This window comes from Cydia amplana, chromosome 3, assembly GCF_948474715.1.
Source record: "Cydia amplana chromosome 3, ilCydAmpl1.1, whole genome shotgun sequence".
NCBI lineage: Eukaryota > Metazoa > Arthropoda > Insecta > Lepidoptera > Tortricidae > Cydia > Cydia amplana.
In genome coordinates, this window is record NC_086071.1 from 752,319 (window position 1) to 774,624 (window position 22,306).

A 22,306-nucleotide genomic window follows, 5' to 3' on the forward strand; every position below is an offset into this window, starting at 1 on the left:
AATAAGACTAGTTTTAAACTGCTAACAGTTTAATTAAGATGGGTTATCGCGTCATTCTAAAGTTTTTATTTAGATTTGTGTTAAAAATACAATTTAGTTGTTATTTACTTGCCAAACGTTAGAAAGGAAGTTTACTATAGCCTATATTATTTCTAAATTACATTGAAACATACTGTATTATTTGTTTTGTACGTTATTGGGGGCGTATACCCAATGGTCCGGGGCATAACCCAAAGTGATATATTTAGGGTTGTCACCTGCCGGAGCGCATATTTGCAAGGATCAATGGGGACGTTGTTACATTGTAGGGGTGGGTATTATTATTTCGAATCCCCTAATCACGAGGGATATTATAAGAGGAGTAATATAAAGGGTATTTTTATTAGAGATGTATTTGTACATGCCGACAGGAAGTTACAAGTACCTATCTAAAAATAGATAACAAAGTAAGTTCACATAGGTTTTGCGCTATGACACGGTTCTTGCTGGTCTAAACTGGCCTAAAACGGATTCTTAGTACATACTTAATATTTTGCCCCTTTGCCGTATCCAAATTAGCTGTCTTATCGGGCGCAGTCGGAAATGCGTGAGTAGAGGACGCGATAGCGCGTTTGCGATAAGCTTCGATAGTTACTCAATACTCACCGGCTATAAACAGATCCGGAACTGGCAGTTTTAAAAATCCTGGTATTAGATGTCAATAGAGTAACTTCAGCACACTTGCATCATAGTTCACAACACTAATAGCACAGTATCCAGCGTTCACAGAGCACCAGGCACACGCGTTGATGCGTCGGTCCCTCCAAACGTGTCGTGTTACGGCACGCCGTAAACCAGCAGCGTATCTGAGGGAACACACTCACGGACGAGCGTCGCGGTCGGCTCTCCGGCGCGGACTGATGATGCGGTGCGGTGGCGGCGCGGGCGGACGAACCGCGCTCGGGCCCCCCGCCGCGCGCCGCCTCCCCCGCCGCGCCTCGCACACATTGCTTGCTGAGATAAAACTTCGGGAACAAGAACAAGACGGACGACGACTAATGTTTGACTACAACGGCGAATGCGAGTGATGCTTCCGCAAAATGTTATCGCGAATTCCCGCCTCTGACAAGCGACATTTTATGCGGATACTGATTATTATTTCGTGTGGTATTTATTATGTATAAATAGGCAAAGTTTTATAAGGTATTCGAGCAGGTACATATGTTTACTTTTTAGACGCGGAAATGAAATCTTAAATATCTTTGCTATGGTTTGTTACAGCTACACTTTATTATTATAAAGTGTCCATTCTGCCTAGGCTAGGGCATGCGGAAGTGCTAAGCGGGCAGTAGGTATTACGTCAGCGCAACAGTTTTAATAACTTTCAATATTTCCTGGTTTGCAGTTTGCAGTGTCGTTAATTACTGTGAGTACTGTGACACGACTTGTGTTTAATGCTGTTAGCATGCAGTATGTTTCCAGTCTGGTGATATATTTGACATATACATATTATGTTTTTGAAAATCTTCTACGGTCTCGTAACGGGCGTCATCAATTTGGAAGGCACGCGAGTCGTGGCAGTGTTGAGACAAAGCACAGGAAATGTCGGAGCGGTCGCGCGGCGGTTTCCTGGTGCAGAGTGAGACAATATGAGTGCCAACCGGTTTCAGCTGAGCTCATTCGACCCAGCTACATCTTATACGTATGTTCGGCAACAACTTTAAGTGGGCACATACGAGCGGCTTATAGGCACCTACATTTGTGTGCTGTCCGTTAAATGTCATAAGTATTATTGCAGGGATGTTCGTTTGTACACTTTGTACCAATACTTACTTAAAACTTACTGAATAGTCGTTAATTCTATCTAAATGCTTTATCTATCTATCTATCTATCTATCTAATTGTAGTAAGTACGTCAAGATATTGTATCTTTAGTTCTTGTTCTTGCTCATTATAAGAAACGAGTTACGTAATCTTTTAATTCCTGACGCTCTAACTGAAGCAATTAATTATCTGGATCAGACGAGACGGCCAATGCTCCGTTTGTGTGTGAATATGTGCACGTTTAAATGAAACTTGTGTGTGCCCTGGCCGTCGTCCCACTACCGGTTCGAGACAGAAATATTCGGCAGCCAAGACGGAAGTGGCCTCGGAATCTTTACCTGTTGCTCCCTTCGCCTCCCGCCCGCCCCGCTCGCCGTCGCCGCGTCTCGCTCCTACGCGGCTGGTCTCCGCTGGCGGCACGCAGGGCAGGCGTCTATCATGGAACTCGGGAGTTGTGACTGTTGTGAGCAGTAATTTGGTTTGGTGTACAAAAGGCGGCGTTGTGTGGATCGTATAAACTTAACAACGTGACCGTGACCGCAGAATCTTGTAAAGGGGTGATCATGCGAGTCTTCCTTTAGATTAGGACAAATCGTGGTTATCAGACCCTATTGTATAGGAATGTGGATGGCTACGTAGGTTAACCTACCTACCTGTTTATATACTCTGTAATTACATTTTTATATTTTAATTTACTTCTTGGTAGGACTTGATACAACCAAATTGATGGTGTACCTGTACCTATTTATTTATTTATCGTATGGCATTAAAGTTACTGGATTTAATTTAAATATTATCCTAGAGATTGATGTTTGCACTCTTCAGATACTCGACCTCAGATACCTGTAACTAAAGCTGTAATTTTCAGTTTTCATCACTAGTATGATATGTATGGGGTCATCCATTAATTACGTCACACGTTTAGGGGGAGGGAGGGGGTCAAGAAAATGTGACATGGGGGAGGGGGAGTCACAAACATTGTTAATAATGTTAATGTCACTTTAACTTCATCAGTAACCGAAAATTAATTTATATTTTTTTATTCGCTGTACAGTTAAATAATGAGATTTTGGATGTAACTTTCGTTGTGTTATAAAATTACTAATATTTATATATCAAAAATATTTTTTTATTAAAAAAATAATGCCGAGTTAATATTGTCGATTTCGTTGAAAACAAAATTGCCTGAAATGTGACGTCACACCAGGGGGGGAGGGGTTTGCAAAATGTGACCAAGTGTGACAAGGAGGGGGGAGGGGTAAAAAACCTAGAAATTCGTGTGACGTAATTAATGGATGATCCCTATGTACCTTTATGGGAACAAGTATAAAGCTCTTGGCAATTAAGAGACCTCTTTAAGGCAAATGTTCACATCTTAATATGGTTTATGACATTTTTTGCTCATGCGGATGTAAATGCATTCAATATTAGGTACCTATGTACTAGAGATGCCCCGAATAGTGGTTTTGGCCGAATATCGAATATTCGGCACCTCTCTCGGCCGAATATTCGGCATGACATGCGAACATTTTGTCACAATTATTTTGAAAACTGTTCGCCAGCAAAGCACACGATTGCTTAGATATATTTTTTGGTTAAACAGAATTTATTAATGAAGTTGAGAGTCAATCAAATCAGACCCATGATAAAAACAATTATATTTTGTAATCAACAAAATGCTCAAAAAAGGGTCTTCGTATTTAACAACTTTCCAAGAACACATTTTAAATATGAAATAATACCTAGTTTTTGGTTATTTTTAGTGTGTAATTTTTCTTTTTAGATAGGCGCAACAGATATTCGGTATTCGGCCGAATAGTAGGTAACATTCGGCCGAATACCGGATATTCGGCAAAGTGGCCGAATAGGCCGAATATTCGTGGCATCTCTACTATGTACATCGTGTTTTTGGGGTTCCGTACCCAAAGGGTAAAAAACGGGACCCTATTACTAAGACTCCGCTGTCTGTCCGTCCATCCGTCCATCCGTCCGTCCGTCCGTCTGTCACCAGGCTGTATCTCATAAACCGCTATAGCTAGACAGTTGAAATTTTCACAAATGATCTATCTCTGTTGCCGCTATAACAACAAATACTAAAAATAAAATAAAATAAATATATAAGGGGGGCTCCCATACAACAAACACGATTTTTTTGCTCTATTATTTGTTGGTGGCGCGGAACCCTCCGTTCGCGAGTCCGACTCGCACTTGGCCGGTTTTTTGATTTCCGTTAATTTCAAGTATGCATTCTTGAGCTTAAATCAAGTAACTTTCACAAAGACACCGGTATTCTAATTAACTCCATTTCGGAAACTAACAATTTTTTTTCTGATATGGTCCCTACGAGCATGTACACTTGCCTTAGGGCCTGTTTACATATTGATTAGTGTTTAGTACGAGTTCGTACATTTTTGCTACTAAACTTAGGTAATCTCGGACGATCGATGTTCGAAATGACATTGATATGATGTCACAGTTTTCAATTGTTTGGTTGAGTTAAATGTAATGCCCGTGTTACAACAACGCCATATGCAATTATTTAGAAAAAAAAACAAAAAAGATTGTTTTGAAAATTAACAATGTATGTTGTTAATTTTAACACTTACTTAACGATACCCCGAAATTAATGGAATTCAATAAAAACACGGTATTTAATATGAAAAGGGAGCATGTCTCAAAATGTCTTTCATGATGTGCCTAATGTCTGCAGCAGACTATGTTTCGTGAGAGCCAATAACGTTGTTGAACTTAAAACAAAATCAGAGAAATACATACTTAAGTCGGAAATGTAAGTAAATAATTTATTTAAGACACACAATTAAATACACATGGAACCTTAAACAAGCTTAAAAATAATAAACTATCTATAAGTAAACTTAGGAAATTAATATAGGTACACGCTGTACCTACACGGGAAGAGGAAATTAGGCAGCGACGGCCGTCAGCCACCGGAAGCACGGGGGTTACCAGGGAGGGACGCGCGAATCTCTGCTTTACTTCCGGTGATGGCCGCGGCCCGGAAAAGGAATGGGGCCACGTAGCGGAAGCGCGGACCCGTCGCCTCGCGTCCGCTTTATCTATTTCTACTTCGTAACTACAACGATGCTGAAACATTGTTTCTTTGAACATTGTTTCAAACTAGAGCATATGATGGTAGAATTTACTTTTTATTCCTTTCTTGCGCGTATCAAAGAGTAGCGTTAATTTGCTATGCGAACTTTAGTCAAGCCTTCTATGAGTCATGGTATGCTACTATTAAAAAAGCGGCCAAGTGCGAGTCGGACTCGCCCATGAAGGGTTCCGTATTTAGGCGATTTATGACGTATTAAAAAAAAACTACTTACTAGATCTCGTTCAAACCAATTTTCGGTGGAAGTTTACATGGTAATGTACATCATATATTTTTTTTAGTTTTATCATTCTCTTATTTTAGAAGTTACAGGGGGGGGGGGGACACACATTTTACCACTTTGGAAGTGTCTCTCGCGCAAACTATTCAGTTTAGAAAAAAATGATATTAGAAACCTCAATATCATTTTTGAAGACCTATCCATAGATACCCCACACGTATGGGTTTGATGAAAAAAAATTTTTTGAGTTTCAGTTCGAAGTATGGGGAACCCCAAAAATGTATTGTTTTTTTTCTATTTTTGTCTGAAAATCTTAATGCGGTTCACAGAATACATCTACTTACCAAGTTTCAACAGTATAGTTCTTATAGTTTCGGAGAAAAGTGGCTGTGACATACGGACGGACAGACAGACGGACAGACGGACAGACAGACAGACAGACATGACGAATCTATAAGGGTTCCGTTTTTTGCCATTTGGCTACGGAACCCTAAAAACTATCAACTTATTTTTATCTTCTAATACATAATTTCTTCTCTTCCTGCCCACCAATAAATTAGTCTGATAACTGATTGAAGCAATGCTTTTGTGAGCGTTTACGCTCATCGTTCTCTCGCTCTTTAACGAATCAAGGAAAGTATTGGTAATGACCTACCTGCCATTGGCTGGCATGGCTGGTAGCTGCAGCATGGCTGCCAATCAATTTAGGTCAGCTGTGTTGTCGCCAGTTCCTTAAGATTCATGACGCGTCCTTTGGCCGCAATGAATCACAATATTCAGTGTTGCAACGTCTTCACGCACTTCCGAGCGTGGTCTGTAGTCTGTACCCGCGAGCCGCGACCCCAATTCAAGCGTTTTTGTTTCTGGTTACATAATCGGGTGCCACTCGACTCAGAACTAGGCAATGATGTCACACCGCAACATTGCGCCACTTACCTACTACTTGTGGACCGAAGAGGCCTATCAAGTAATGTTGTAACAGTGCTGATGCTGGCCTTTACGAACATTACAATGGCTTCGAAATCTTCAGATAACAAAAGAGTTTTGTTTTGTTACTGTATTCGAGTCCTGGTAAGGAAAGGAGGGTGGGCTAATTGCCCTATTTGACCAATAAGGACAAGCGATATGTCACTGGATAGCTTATTCTGAGTTCTAAAACTTTTACTACGACAGGTAGTCCCAAATCATCGTGTGAAAAAAGTTATCGAGCATAAAAGTAGTTTGAGCTGAAACGTTACTGTGTAGGTTTTTTTGATAAGTACTAAGTTCTTGTATGGCTTTACAGGCTTTTTTTACACAGCGATTCGAGATTTCCCGCCATACAAAAAGTTGTAGAATATAAAATAGTTATTTGTACAAGTGATCAAAGTTTGATATTTCTTCGAGTGCTTATTTTGAGTCCCGTGCAAGCGAAAGATTCTATAATAGATTCACGAGCGTAGCGAGTGAATCTAATTTAGAATCTTGAGCGTAGTAAGGGACTCAAAAGCGCACGAAATGTAAATAACTTACACAACATTTTTCATTTTTCACCTCAGCGCAGTGAGAACATACCTATTAGACAACTTGAAAAATGTAATCCTTCTTCATCACTTAATACCTGCACTCATGTTTTCTTAAGATATACAAACAATTAAGTTTAATTACCGCAATGGAACACAAAAACAAAACGTAATAATAAATTCCAGTAAAATAATATAGAAATAACAAACATTAACTGACACTTCAATCGACAACTTGCGGATACGTACTAATTGTCAACTATGGTAGAAATTCTTAAAAGTAAAATAATTAATTTTGCGTGATGATCTGTGTATTTTTTGAGTTCGTTATTTTAATTGTACAATAAAATACCTAAAATATAATATTTTATCAGTTTTTATCAATTCTTAAACTTTATTTTTATTTATTAATTATTAAGAATTCATACTCGCACAAGACAGGGATCGAAAAATCAACTCCGCACTGAACCTATTAGATTGACCTAGTCATCTAAAATTATGTCACATGTAGGACCTAAAGTATACAACAAGCTTCCAGCGGTGATAAAGAATGCGGGTAGTTCACAAATATTTTTAAAAAAATTAAGAAAATGGTTATTGGACTACTCTTTTTACGATGTTAAAGATTTTTTTGACCTACCGAATAATTTGTAAATGTAATTTATTAATAATAATGTAATGTATCTAATTTCATTGAATAACTGACATTGTAATTGTATCTATCTTGATATGTTAATTAAGCTGATTACTTAATTAATTTGAATATTATATAACAACGGAACCTAATACCTAAATAAATTGACATGTAATATTTAAAATATTATAAATAAATGACTATGACTACTCGTACGTGGTTTGGAACGATGCGGTCTGAAGTTTTTCGGGGGTCTATTATAAACCGTGAATATACTGTTGAATGTCGTTTTAACTTTTTATTGTCTGTTTCTTTTTGCTAACAGTGTGAAAGGGACAGAGATAATAGAACTCAAGTATTTCGAACTTTTATTAGACCCCGCATGTTGAAATGACATTTGACTATAAAGGTCACTTGAATGCCATTTTGTCTCACTCAGTGAGCAAAATCGCATTTTGCTCACTGTTTTTGAGAATCAAAGTACCCTTGTTCAAGCTGCTGAGGTGAAAAAACCTTTTCAATGATATATGGCTTGTCATTATCATTATTGGTTTCTTTCTAGGCCAGAGTCCATACGAATCTGCCCATCCTCCTTTGTGTTTATCACAAATATTTGTTTCTGAGTTATGGATGTTTTCTATGTATACATATAATTATTTATATAATTATAACTACCAGGGACCGGAAAACCCCTTTTAAAGATTAATCGTATCGATAAAGTAACCCTATTAAATGCTTACCCAGAGGTCATGGTTACCCTATCGTTTGGCTTACCCTATCGTTATGGTAACCATATTGAATATGATTAATCATATTAGATGTGGTTACCAAATCAAATAGGGTGTAGATAAGGTAGTTAAGCCTATAATATTTACCGCTTACCCCTTCATAGGGTAACCCTTTTCCCGTCTCTTTTCTACGTAGGCGGCGATTCTACCTTTCTCATTGAACAGAACAGGATAGATAGAGATAGGTAGGCGGGGGCGGGGGGGCGGCAGCCGCAAAAGCGAAACAAGTGGAGTGAATTGGAGCAGTCACATCACATTCTGTTCTGGAGTCCTCTCTAATTACTCGTGTTACTCGCGTCCTGAGTTTGGTGACACGACGTCATGGAATATACAGGTGGATTTTCTTTTTGGGTCAGTGAGGGCAGCTACCAGATCCCGTGCTGCTACGAGAAAACGGTCTAAGAACACCTTCCCTCGATTTCAAATTAATGAACATTGGCTTTTACAGGTTTTGGAAAAAACATACAGGGTGAGAGGAAAAGGTCATTTTTGACAAACTTTTTTTTTGATGCCATACGATCCAATTCCCATTAACCTGTCGAATCCCACGATATGACGTCACCATAAGCGTTCTGGCTCATATATGAGCCGTGGGAGCTGACAGATTAAGGATCAAAAGCTTGTATGGAACCAAAAAAAATTTCCGGCTAGAAAAGCCACAAATTGAGGAAAACTTTTCCCATACAATTTGTATGAAAATGAAAACTTTTATTTTTCAGATGCTATTTTTGTATGCCAATCGATTCCATTCCTATCCAGTATCATTCGTTTCCTAGGGGTCAACTTACGGTAATGTACTAAAAAAGCCACAAATTAATAAATACTTTTTCCATACATTTACTATGGATATTTTTTTTGGTTCCATACAAGCTTTTGATCCTCAATAGGAATGGGATCGATTGGCATCAAAAAAAAAGTTTGTCAAAAATGATCTTTTTCTCACACCCTGTATGTTTTTTCCAAAATCTGTAAAAGCCAATCTTCATTAATTTGAAATCGAGGGAAGGTCTTCTTAGACCGTTTTCTCGTAGCAGGACGGGATCTGGTAGCTGCCCTCACTGACCCAAAAAGAAAATCCACCCTGTATAAATGCAAGTGTCCGGACGGACTGACTGATTCATCAACGAAGAGCCGAAACTACAAAAGATAGAAAGTTGAAATTTACACACCAGATTACATTTATAAAGTGTACAAGAGATAAGAAGCGATTTTGAGAAATTCAACCCCTAAGGGGGTTAAAAAGGGGAGGAAAGTTTGTATGGGGTTCAAGTTTTATTTTAAGCTAAGAATTTGAAACTTCGTAAAAAGATATATTATTATAATACAAGAAAACTAATTTCAGCGGTTTTGAAAATTTATCCCCTAAGGTGGTGAAAAAGGGGTTGAGAGTTTGTATGGATATCAAACATTTTTTCGAACGCGGGACTTGAATCTTTGTATGTGGGGATATAATAAAAGACAGGAAAAGCAATTTCAGCGTTTTGTAAAATGCATCCCCTAACAGGGTTAAAAAGGGGTTGAAAGTTTGAATCCATTACAAATGCTTTGAAACTTCTTAGAAAGGCATAATTGCCGATTACAAAAAAAAAGTAATTGCAACGGTTTTGGAAATTCAACCCCTAAGGGGGTTAAAAAGGGGATGAAAATTCGTCTTGGGGTGCGAATTTTATTTTAAGCTAGGAACTTGAAACTTCGCAAAAAGGTATTAAATTAAAATACAAGAAAACTTGTTTCAGCGTTTTTGAAAATTCATCCCCTAAGGTGGTGAGAAAGGGGTTGAAAATTTGTATGGATATCAAACATTTGTTTGAGTGCGGGACTTGAACCTTTGTATTGGGGATATTATTAGAAGACAGGAAAAGTAATTTCAACGTTTTGTAAAATTCATCCCCTAACAGAGTTAAAAAGGTTTTGAAAGTTTGTATGGGGTTTAAATTTTATTTTAAGCGAGGAACTTGAAACTTCCTACAAGGGTATTATTTCAAAACGGCAAAAAACGAATTTCAGCGTTTTTGAAAATTCAACCCCTAAGGTGGTGAAAAAGGGGTTGAAAGTTTGTATGAAGATCAAACATTTTTGTGAGTGCGGGGCTTGAATCTTTGTACAGAGGCATATTATTAGAGTACAAGAAAAGTAATTTCAGCGTTTTTAAAAATTCTTCCTTTATAAGGGTTAAAAAGGGGTTGAAAGTTTGTATGGAGATCAAACATTTTTGTGACTGCGGGGCTTGAATCCTTGTATAAAGGCATATTATTAGATAACAAGAAAAGCAATTTCAGCGTTTTTAAAAATTCATCCTTTAAAAACTTTTTACAAAAAAAATAAAACCGACTTCAAAAAGGATGAAATAAAATATTATCCTTTTTGAAGTCTATGCGTTACCAACTGATATGTTTGAAGTCGGTGCCAAGCCAAGTAGTAACAATACCAGTCAAAAATGGGATTTATAGCCGTAAAGCTGATTATTTTTGACTGGTATGGTATTGTTACTACTTGGCTTGGCACCGACTTCAAACATATCAGTTGGTAACGCATATACATACTTCAAAAAGGATAATATTTTATTTCATCCTTTTTGAAGTCGGTTTTATTCTTTTTGTAAAAAGTTTTTATTTTTCCATTTTTAGTTTTAACGCATTGTTAATAGCGCGACACGTGAATGAAAAAAATCGGACTACTCTGTAAAAAGTTATGCGTGGTCATACGTTACAATCGGTGAGTGAAAAATCAATCATCCCCTATTTTCCTACCCTTAAGGTTGGATTTTTTTCCAAATTTATATGGGACCAACTTCGGGGTATACCAAATCCAATAAAAAAATAATTATCAAAATCGAACTACTCTGTAAAAAAAAATATGTGATCATACATAAAAAAAAATACGCGTCGACTTGAGAACCTCCTCCGTTTTTTCGTCGGTTAAAAAGGGTTAAAAAGGCCGGGGTTGAAAGTTTGTTTGGGGTTCAAATTTTATTTTAAGCTATGAATTTGTAACTTCGTAAAAAGTTATTTCATTAAAAAAGAAGAAAACCTATCTCAGCGTTTTTCTAAAATTCATCCTTTAAGTTAAGGTGATGAAAAAGGGGTTGATGATTTGTATGGAAGTCAGACATTTTTTTAAGTGCGCGACTTGAATCTTTGTAAAATGGCATATTATTAAAATACGAGAAAAGTCATGTCAGCGTTTTTAAAAATTCGTCTCTTAAAGGGTCGAAGGGGGGTTGAAAATTTTATAGGGTTCAAATTTTATTTAAAGCTACAAAGTTGAAATTTCGTAAAAAGGTATTTTATCAATATAAAACTAATTTCAGAGTTTTTGATAATTCATCCCCCGAGGTGGTGAAAAAGGGGTTGATTTTTTTTTTTTGTTTTTCGTGTTTTTTAAATATTACTTACAGGTTTCAAAGCGGAACGAAAATTTGATTATTTTTGCGCTACGACGCACGGTTTAGGAGATACAGCATTATAAAGTTTTTTTTTGTTTTTTTTTATATCTCTTTTGTGTTTTTTTTATATTAATTAGGCGCTTCTTACAGAGGAATGAACATTTTAATATTTTTGCGCTACGACGCACGGTTTAGGAGAGACAACCCATAAACATTTTTCTTTCTTTTTTTAATTTTTTTTTTGTTTTTCGTGTTTTTTAAATATTACTTACGGGATTCAAAGGGGAACGAAAATTTGATTATTTTTGCGCTACGACGCACGGTTTAGGAGATACAACCCATAAACATTTATCTTTCTTTTTTTTAATTTTTTTTAGTTTTTTGTGTTTTTTAAATATTACTTACCGGTTCCAAAGGGGAACGAAAATTTGATTATTTTTGCGCTACGACGCACGGTTTAGGAGATACAGCCCTATAAAGATGAAAACTGATGATGATGATGATGCTTAACCAAAACATGTCTATGGTTCACTCATCTGTCAGAAATGACAATTAAAATTAGGTTGGCAACAATGTATTCCATACAATATTTTTTAAGTGGTGATTACACGAAGTATCGTAAAAGTGCCAAAAAGATACTGCGTGTATGCACAAATACTTTTTTGGGGAATAGACTAAAGACTTGTCTTGACAACTATAAGAGAGGGGTTTAAAGGTGTGTGCACGACCCTTTAAATGACAAATAAAAGTACGGGAGTAGAAAAAACATTTTTTTTAAATTTTGGCCATATGAAACATAGAAATGTAGGTATATTATTATTTACCAAGTCCAGCCCCCTACTAAATAACTATGATTTTTAAACCGGGAAAATTTCCTTATCGGCCGGGACGCCGGGACACCGTGCTTCAAACCGGGACATGTCCCGGCGAACCTTACCCTACCTTAGGGGCTTGAAACTTCGTAGGTTGTGATGTGAAAGACAAGTCTCATGCGTTGTATAATATTAATAATTAACAACTGATTAACCGTCCTACTGCAATCTTTTGCTGCATAATGTTCTAAGCTAACGTAGAATATATATATATAACCACCAAGTGAAGTAAGTATTCACAATATTTTGCAATTTAAAATTCCGCCGACCGCAACGCACTATTACGAGCTCCGTCCGAACAATTCTATAAACACAAACAGCAAGCTCGGACTTGTTCGCCGCCGCCGCCCGGCAAATCACAACGATATTTTCGCGCACGGACAAGCAATAATAGCATCTTGATCAAAGGCGTAAGCGCTACGGCTAATGCATAAAGTCTGTTTATTTGTGTGTGTAGGCTCGCTCGTGCCGCCATACTTGTACCTATTGTCAACCATGCGCTTGTATGTTGCTGCAATAATCAGCCGAAAGCCTTGGTCACAGAGATTAAAATAGCTTGATCGCATTTGAAACCCACTTCATAGGGAAACTTTAATAAAGGGTTTTTGGTTTTGGTAAGCGCTTACCCGAGTTAACTGTATTCAATTTGGTAATTTTTTCGTTTGGGTAAGTCAATGATGTGCTTTCCGAATTGATAGGGTTTTTAAAAACCACTCTATCATTAACCCGGGGTAAAACCCTCTTCAGGGTAAGCGGTTCCGGTCCCTGATAACTACCTATATATTATATCTGTATATCGTCGTCTAGTGCCCGCAACACAACACAAGCTTTATTGAGCTTACTGTGGGACTAGCTAGTTCGACCTGTGTAAAATTATCGTATAATATTGATTTATTTATTCTTACTATCAGCGTTTTTAGAGTTCGGTAGGCGATAGGTGACAAACGACACCGTATTACTTTTAAGAGTTTTAAGAGTACTAAATAGGGTAGGGCATTCTCCCGGTCCTGGTTTTGTATGGCGAGAACCGTTCATTCATTCACAGTGTATGATGGTAGTTTTTGTATCTCCGCTATCCATCCGTTCCGTAGGTACGGCTCTCTGTCTGTTTATCAAACCGAATTTACAATTCTAGACGTAATTTCAGAGTTACTTCCTGAACCTTTGAGTTAATTTTATTCGTTTTAATTGTCCACGGCGTAATTTATGTAAACGTGTCTTAATCAAAAGAAAGAATTAGCACTCGTTTGAATAGTTAATAATTTAGGTACTTTATTAGGCGTAGGTCACTGTTGAACACTAAAAGGAAAAATCCAGATTAAGTAGGTATATCTTTGCCCACTATCGGCGCAAGTAGGTAAATAATATACATACAAAGTTATGAAATCTTATATATGTAGTTTAAAAGTAAAAAATATAATTTTGAGTGGGTACCTACGTATATTTTTGATAACTCTCCCAGTCAATTGTTTCTTGGAGAAACGAAACCTAGCTTATACCCCCTATTTTTTTGTTCCCGGCTTTTACTCCCTGCAATTGAACCGCAAAAAATTGTTGTGTTATTTTGTTGACATTCTATTTATCCTTTTCCTTTCCATTGCATGCATGATTTATTTAGGTATTTAGACCAATTTCATAGCGTACCTTACTTATACATATTATAAATGCTGCTTTGCCAAAATATTACTTAGTTTGTTATTTATTTATAAAATTGCTGCGCCCTTGCATCAGGGTCCATATTATGTCCTAATATTAATATGTTTGCAATAAATGCTTTTGACTGTTGATATCTGTCACATAATTTAAGCTACACTTTATCAAATAGCTATTATGCTTTAAGACAACATTGTGCATGGTGGCCACTCCCTGCAGCCCCTGATTATGCCGTTAAGAAATCGTCTGCTTCCGCTGGCCTCAGCCAACGACGCGCCGATCCAACTCACTCGTGGTTCGTGGTCACGCCACGCGACAACAACACTCCAACGATATCTTTCACAATATTTTAAATATACTAATAATTGTGAAATAAATCGATGAAAACGGATTATATCGCGTTGTATGTGGGTAGTTTTGCACATTGTAGTGTTTCCTCCGTCACCCGTTGACCACGAACGCTGTAACGAAACGTCGGGATGTAGAATAAATTCAACATACGCGGTATAACCGTTTTAATAGTTTTATTTCATGAGTAACTATCCCGGTAACCGAAGACAATATTATATACTAAGTAATACTTCCTATTCCTACCGTCTATAGCCTAATATTATTACATGTATGTATGTATGTACATATTTATTATAACTATTAGGTACCTACTCAAATACATAGTAGCTTTTTAAAGTCACATGAATGTTTAGCTTATTTTTCCTTCCTTTTAGAAATATGTATGTACGAGGGGTGTTCAAAATATTCTCGGTATGAGAATGAAAACAAACAAGTACGAAAAGTTTGATATTTTTATTTTTCAATATACTCCCCCCCTATGTTCATACACTTAAAAGATCGATCAATTTTTTTTTTAATCCCTCGTAAAAATATTTTTTATCTTTCGTGTAAAAATGCTCCTCCACTGCCGCCTTCAATGCTTCATCGTCAGAAAATTTATTTCCACGCAGATCCTTTTTAAGATTGGGGAGCAAAAAGAAGTCGCTGGGGGCTAAGTCCGGACTATACGGTGGGTGAGTAACAGTTTTAAACCCACATTCAACAATAGCTGCCTTGGCAATATGAGCAGTATGGACGGGGGCGTTGTCATGCAGAAGCAGAATACCTTTGGTTAACTTTCCTCGCCTCTTTTCTTTAATTACATCCTTTAATTGACGTAGAATGTTAGCGTAGTACTGTCCTGTGATATTTACACCTTTTTCTTTATAATCGATTAGTAGTACTCCTTCACAATACCAAAATATCGTGGCCATGACCTTGCCAGCTGAAGGGATGACCTTGAACTTCTTGGGATGAGCTGAACCCTTAATGTGCCACTGCATGGACTCTTGTTTACTCTCTGGGTCATAATGATGAACCCAGGTTTCATCTCCAGTAACTATTCTTTGCAGCACCTCATCAGGATTTTCACCGCACAGGTCAATAAAATCGGAACAACAAGCTACACGCATGTCTTTTTGAAGCCGAGTCAGCATTCGCGGAACCCATCTTGCACTTACTTTTGACATATTAAGATGGTCATGTATAATATCATGTACGGTACCAATAGAGAGATTGGTTACTTGTGCTATAGATTTTACCTTCACTCGACCATCTTCCAATATAAGTTTTTTCACTTTATCAATATTTTCTTGTGAAGTAGCTACTACAGGCCGGCCAGGTCTAGGGTCATCTTCAATACTCTCCCTTCCGCGTTTAAACTCGCTTGACCACTTTTGAATGGTAGATAAAGAAGGAGCAGACTCACGGTAAACACAATCCATTTCCTCTTTTATGGTTTTTTGATTTTTACCCTGTTTTGTCAAGAATTTTATCACGCATCGATGTTCTAATTTAGTTAACATTGTCAATTCGCACATGATGTTCATGTTTGTTCAGCAATTGCAGAAAAACAAAAGACTATCTCGGTTCGAATTATACTTTTTTTTAATGTCAATGAATAAACCTTAGCGGCCAGTAACGAAAGAAATTTTAGAAGAGGTCGTAAGATATCAATACCGAGAATATTTTGAACGCCCCTCGTACTTAGTTATACTAGTTATTAGTGCGCCCAACATAACCATGGTTTAAAGCTTTTTTTGTGAGTTCCGTTCACTGATTATGAGTACATTTATTAAACATTGGATAATTGCACGTACTGTTTTAATGTCTGTACTTAGAAAAAATAAAATTATCTTAAAGGCTTGGCCAGACACAGAGCGCGACGCAGCGCCGCCGCGGGCCGCCGCGTCGCGCTGGGTCACATCAGTTGGATCGGACGTTAGGCAGCGAGCGGTGGCGCGCGGCCGCGCCGCGTTCGCGCGCGCGATGAGGGCGTGTTGAGAGCGCGGTCCGCGCGCGTCCTGTTTGAACAGTCATCGCGTCGGCATCACGCGGCGCTGCGTCGTGCTCTGTGTCTGGCCAAGCCTTAAAGCACGTATAATACAGCTAAATATCAGATGAACTTTTCGGCTTGAGTTGATGGTGCAGTGAAAGATGAGGTCATCTTGAGTCATCTCTAGCCTAATATGTACCTATTCTCAATTTCTCATGAATTTAGCAGTTAAAATTAGGCCTGTCTGCTTAAGCTTCCAGGCTACGTTATAGCTTACGCAATTAATCCTTAATTTGAACGAGTAACCCCCAGGGGCCAGATTCTATGCGCACAAGTGTCACATGACATGACAAAGAGACCCCCTTCGTGCATTTGGGATCAACGCGTTCAAAAAAACCGGGTCGGGAATGCACCCGTATGGGGAGGGCACAACTTGCTGCGTGACATGTGTGGTGCAACACACGAGAGATCACATTTTACTGATCTAACTCGCTGTCTGCTCCTAGTTTGAGCCATTTGCACCAACTACCTAACTACATTATATAGTATAGAGTGAACTATGAAACCCATAGGTACAATATTTAGGCTTTGCGCAACGGTGCAATGCAATCGACCCTTAATGAATTAAAAAAAAATGTCTGTATTATGTATCCTACCTATTTGGTCTACTTGTGAGTTTATTAGAAAAAATATGTTTCCATTTTTTACGGGCATTATACTGAAAATATTTGTAAAAATATAAATCAAAATATGTAATGTCTTTCCAAAAACCAAGTCTAAGATATTTAAGTAAGATCATGGCGTGGCGCGTAGATATTTTTTGTGGGCCCCTTATTTAGGTGTACTAGGTACAGTCAGCAGCAACAGCTTCAAAGAAGCGGGCGAGGTGTTCAAAATGATCTTGACGCGACTTTATGGTTAAGAGAATTAAAGCGTGTCAACGTAATTTTGAGCACCTCGCCCGCTTAGCAACTTCTGCTGCTGACTGTACTCACGAAACAACAACTCAACGTCAACCATCTACAGTTGCATTACGATCTAGCCTGAAAACGGCCTCGAACCCTGGCTTGCTGCTAGCAAGTAAGGATGAATTCAATCTTATTATTCGTAAGCTCATAACCCTAGGGGTAGATAGAGCGTTGCCTTATTATTATGCGGCTTGCGACAAATAATTGTAATAATCAGTGTCGTAAAAGTATCGTCTGGGGGCTCGCTTGGCTATTTCCCAATCGGGGCCATGTGCGCGCGCTCCCACGCGAAGCAGACGCACAAGTGTGCGAGACGAGCGCCACATAACAAACCAACCTACTTGCTCGTACCGCTCACCCATGTGTGTGTAAGAGCTGCTACTTCCTGGTACAACGTACGAGACGCTTTATTTAAATTGTCCCTTTGTGTGCGTACGCAATATTATTTATATTCACCTACATATGTCGCTATAGCTATAGTGGACGAATATTATTACTTATATGACACGTGTGTGTGTCAAGTCAGTTTAATCTCCATTGTACTTCCTGATTACTTGTTAGTGTGAGTGAGCCACTTGTTTGAATGCGAGCTAGGGCGACTTTATCTCGCCGAGGGACAGAGTGCAGCGTCCTATCCTGTTACCATACTAGGGTGGTTGCGAAAAGAGCGTAACTTGTCGACACTGGCTGATTAATAAATTGATTAATTTGTTTCGATATTACATTTTGCATCTATGATACAAATCTTATTTAGGTACTGTATGTACGTAAAAGGTACAAAGTACCTATTTTTTTTAACGTACAGGCCACAAGTTACTTGGCTGTTAGCTTGTGGTACCTATCTAAATCCTCTACACAGTTCGCCATTTCGCTGTAACGAAGGTAGATTGTAGCATACAAGGAGCCAATGTTTACATTCTTATTGGAAACAGGAAGCATAAAGTCCGTTGGAATATGTCTCGAGCACACTTGGTTCTCGGTACAAAACAATACCAGTTCCGCTGCTGTTTGCAAACTAAACCAGTTTCAGGAAGTGCTCACTCTTATTCGTTTTGCTTGATTGATTGTTCTCATCTATTTTTTTTAAATTAACGAAACACATTTTTATTTGTTCTAATTACTATCGTCACTAAGACCCTTGGTTGTTGTTGAATTACGTATTTTATTACCCATTGTAGTCAGCTGGTTAATTACTGCTACATCGATGTCGATGATAAAACATAGCGACCCTATTGCATCAAGGAAAAGCAAGTGGACAGATGTGGTAGGCACGCACTACGCAACGAACAGTTTGCACAATTGAGAGGGGCTCGGATTTAGAGGGAGATCCTCAAATTTTCGACGTCGATCCCTCCTGTCGTACACATCTGTCACGTGGGGAAGTCCAGATTAGACACCAAATCATTAATTGATTTCGATGAAAGCGAAGGGTTAGGGATTACTTATGAATGTGTGATGTGTTCCACACATGGCGCTCTCAAGTCGACTGAATGAAATATCCGCTTTAGGTTATGGGTTGTCGCCTTCGATAGATTTCCTTGATCGTGTAGGTAGGTAGAGGTACTACATAATAATGTACATATATCACAGTAGTTGGTACTTATTATATTTCCATTTCTAAACTTTATGATTATGACTAAAACCGGATTTTTAATTTTGGCCATACTAAAAGTTGGTAGCGGTTAGGTACCGGATCTGAACTGTATGTTTTCACTAAGGGATGACATTACGATGTTTACCTGGTATTTTATAAGGTAGCTTTACCTACAGTTAATACCAGCTATTAGTGAAAAAACATTACGAATCTGTAAGTAATGGGAAACAAACAGTTATTCATTATTATGTATTTCTTAACATTTCCGAGGCTAATATATACAGGTACATACATATTTAGGTAGGTACCTGCCTTTTACATCTTTTTAGGTTTCGAATATTTTTTTTACAAACGATTTTCAAGGGTTGCTATTGTTCTTTTATCACTTGTCAAGTGTTATTGTCTGTTCACTTGTTCCTGTATTGACGGTAGTCAGGGTAATGATGCCCCAAACATGCCGGCTCGGCTGGCGATTACCGCAGCCGGTGATGTCAGTGCGGTGTTGTAATAGAATTATGTATTTACTTACATAGTTCATGTGCTCTTTCTCTAACAGCGATGCTGCTAATGCTAAAGCACTTGTAGGGTTTTGCTGCATACGGTTCCTTTCACGCAATTTCTATGTTAGGGTTAGATTTGTTAGTATTCCTACAAATGCCGATATTAATGCCGACAAATGTTTGTTGTGTGGATATTGTTATTCCGTTGTTTATTTTTTGTATACGTGTTAGTAGTTAGTGGCAACTTTATTGGTTTATGTATTGAATAATATTAATATCGGTAAGTATTATTGTACCGTTTGTGCCCAAATAAACATTAAAACATTAAAACATTACCGTGATCGTAATCGTACTAATTTCCTAATTTTTATATCAAAACTTTGCCATTTTTAAAGTACTTACCACAGAATGTCTGAAGATACAACTTGTTGATTTTAAAAGGAAAATAATATAGGGATGGTTCTGTATGGTAATGACGTGGACGCAACACTCGAAATATTCAAATGTGACCGCTTAGAATTTCCAATGATTACAAACTTTGCAAACAAAACTGACAAAATTGCGTTTGACTAGTTATCGACAGGTCGTATCAATATTTTTGCAGTGTAATAATTTCATATCATAAGTAGGTAATCAAAAATAATACACTAATACGTCAATATACTTATCTGTTACATTATTTTTGTGGAATTTAAACTGCCTCTGTGTTTTTTCTTTCTTAAATATTTACAGTTAGTAAAAGTGATGATGTGTTCCCAGAGAAGATAGTGATTACAGGATAAAACATATACCTAATATAAAAGGTGTGATTACTACCTGCTCCTATTTCATCGACGTGTATTCATCCCAAGAGGCGCAGTAGGCTTTTTGTAAGACGTAGAACTCAGGTGTAGGCTTTGTTATTCGATTTAACTGGGACACCTTTGATTTAACATACCTAACGTTAGAATGGGAATAGTTTAATTTTTTTAAAGATACTTAATTTCCAGTAAACACCAAATTGTTGCAAAAATTAATATTCCAAGACAGCTGATGGCATTTTGAATACATTCATGTAGGTTCCATAAGTGGTAACCAAGATAGACAATAATACCATGCTACATATTGCTATGCCCATAGGCGACTAAACCGTAATTGTACTGAAAACATTTTAAAAACACGGCTACAGTGTCAGTTACTATATCTGGAAGCCTATTATATTATCCTGTGCATAATTTGCATAATGACAAAAGTGGCAGTGTAGTGAGCAATTTGCCGATGTCACTTGTTGTGTAGCCCGTAAGTCGACACCTTGCGTCGCGTCGAGTCGGGGACGGGGAGCGTGAGAAGACGCAACCCTTCTCCGGACCGGCTCACAGCTGTAAACATTGTTCCGAGTCACGCCCTGCGACCCCGCGGCAGCAACAGGTAGTGAGTTCTTTTTATGTGTTCTAATTCATTATTAGTTTATATGAATTGTGTACTTATACATATTAAACCTACCTGACCTACCTACTTACATAGCTTCGACTCCTGTCCTACAGTCTTTACGTTAATGACCCCTCTGAGTGGGAAGCGCAAGCGGCGAAGCGTCGGGAGTGGAGACGGTTGGTGCATTTAAAGGTTGATGATTTCGAGGAGCGGAGGAGGGTAGACCTTGATAATAAACGAGATGCTCTAAAGGCCTGGCCACTTACAGCCTTCACTTATCACTACGTTGACGGAGTCCTGACATGCCCTCGGCGTGGACGAGCACTGCAGACGAAGATTGGGTACTGCAGTCACCTGCAGTCACATGAGAGGGCGCACGAGCGAGCGGTCCACTCGCTGCTGGTCCAGCTCAGATCCCGCTCCTAGGCATAATATAATGCAGTCGCTGTAGCCGGGAGAAGAGAGAGAGAGGTCTTTCACTTTTTTTACTCAAAGCTCGTCTAATCAACTATGGTTCTTATTAGTAAATTTAGTAATACAATGAATATAATATTTATAGACCGGTATTGTACCGCGGACTTCGAGATTAGAATTTTCTTTACTAAATTTTCTGACACACCGATTAAAGTAAGGACGCTAAGCACGAAGAATTTCGGACATTGACCCGCTTACTGTTCCTATCTCTATCGCACGCGCATAATTATGTCGCTGCCGTTGTACAAGACGGACTGCAATATAACTCTGAGCGTGCGATAGAGATAGGAAATGGCGGGTCAGTGTACGAAATTCTTGGTGGTTAGCATCTTTAGCCGCTACCGTCCCGGTCGAAGTTTTTACCCCCACGGGGGTAATTACCCCCAGGTTAGGAACCACTGCCCTAGTGCTTTGGATGTCTGTCCTATTCGAATACCATTTGTCATTTTGTATGTCGTTAAGTATAGGCTACTCATAACTACTTCTTACGTTTTTATTTGTGCTACTTTAACAACATAATGCTTTATTGTGTTTAATGAATGTAATTCTATAGCTTCGAGTAGCTTTTTCTCTCTAAATAATGTCTCGAGTTCTAGTACCTACGTCCCTATAGGTACTTAGTGCATTATAAGTATTATAACATGGTAAAGTACCTACAACCAAGGACCGGAAAACCCCTCTTTACGCTTAATCCTATCCATTCGGTAACCCAATCAATTCGGTTACCGTATCATTCGGTAACCCTATCATACTGTTACCTGATTGTAACGGTAAGCTTATTGAAACGGTAACCTTAACCTTTAACCGAGTTAATCTCAAAACCCCATCGCGTTAGGGTTTTTGTTAGGGGTTTTTAACCGGTTTTTATTCAGTTATGGTAACCTTTATTATCGGTTGCTTATTGGTTTGCTACATTCGTATTTAGTGATGTGCCGTCAGTCAAATACCTACTAAAAGAAAAAGTTAATTTATTAATAGAACTAATAGTTTATTTTGTTATTATTGTATTTTTTTTAATTTTGCTTATTTTAATGTTTTTGTTTATTT